This window comes from Gekko japonicus, unplaced genomic scaffold (genome assembly GCF_001447785.1).
Source record: "Gekko japonicus isolate JY-2015 unplaced genomic scaffold, Gekko_japonicus_V1.1 scaffold40343, whole genome shotgun sequence".
Classification (NCBI taxonomy): domain Eukaryota; kingdom Metazoa; phylum Chordata; class Lepidosauria; order Squamata; family Gekkonidae; genus Gekko; species Gekko japonicus.
The window spans coordinates 1-958 of NW_015208898.1; the positions used below are offsets into that span (position 1 = coordinate 1).

General features: G+C 64.0%; 1 pseudogene; it reads right to left on the minus strand.

Annotated features, from left to right (window-relative positions):
- Window positions 1–291: 291 nt before the first annotated feature.
- LOC107125104 lies at window positions 292–849 on the minus strand (annotated as a pseudogene).
- Between the last annotated feature and the right edge of the window lie 109 nt (window positions 850–958).

The window sequence follows — 958 nt, forward strand, 5'->3', positions numbered from 1 at the left end:
TAGCTCAAATATCTCTCCTGACATCCAGCATCTCTCCAGAATCCCCATTAAAGGAAGGCCTTTCCCTGCAACTGCCGGGAACCAAAAACGTGGCGATGCCCGGACGGAACGTGGGACTTTCTGTACATCAGACGCCACTGGTCATGGCCTTTCTGACAAAGGTTGACCTACAGAGCCGTGCCCCCCCCCAAGATTTATCTCTCACTTTTCCCCCCTCCCAAAATTTGCTGTCGGAGGGGGATGCCTCACTTGGCCTAGTGTCATCCAGTCTGGGGAGCTGGTTTGGGCTTCTCACCTGTAGGACGAGGTGCTCACCCGGGCCGTCACTTCCTCCTTGATCTGCCGGTTGAGGGCGTCCACGGCGGCCCGTCCTTTGCTGCCCTCTGCTGGCGCGGAGGCCCCCGGCTCCGTCGGCTCCATCTGGGTCCCGTCTTCGGTGATGTGGACCCGCTTCTTGGTCTTCTTGGCCTGCCCCTCTTCGGCCTTGCCGGCCTTGGCCGCCGCCTCCTCGGCCTTCCCTCCCCCTTGCTCCTTCTCCTGGCTCACCTGGGCCTTCCGCCTCCTCTCCTGGCTTCCGGATCTTTCCTTGGAGCCCTTGTCGAGGTCGACCGGGGGGATGGGCAGGGGCTTGGGGATCCACGGGTGGTCCCCCTTCTTGGGGATGGGCCAGGCCTGGAAATCCTTCTGGTACTGGGACTCCCTGGCGAAGGGCGTGTCGGACGGCTGGTAGTCACACTTGGGTTTGCAGCTGGTCTCCTTCCCCTGCACCTTCCAGGGTTTGTAGTCCTGGCGCATGACCGAATCGGAGGACGGCTGGTCTCTGGGCCCGGGCTTGTGCGGCTCCGGGGCCTGGGCAACAACATCCTGGTCACCGCCGAGGGCAGCCGGCTGGGTCTCGAAGGCCGTGGGGAGGCCGGCCGCCGGCCGCTGTTTGTAGGGCCCCGGGGCCTGGGAGGTC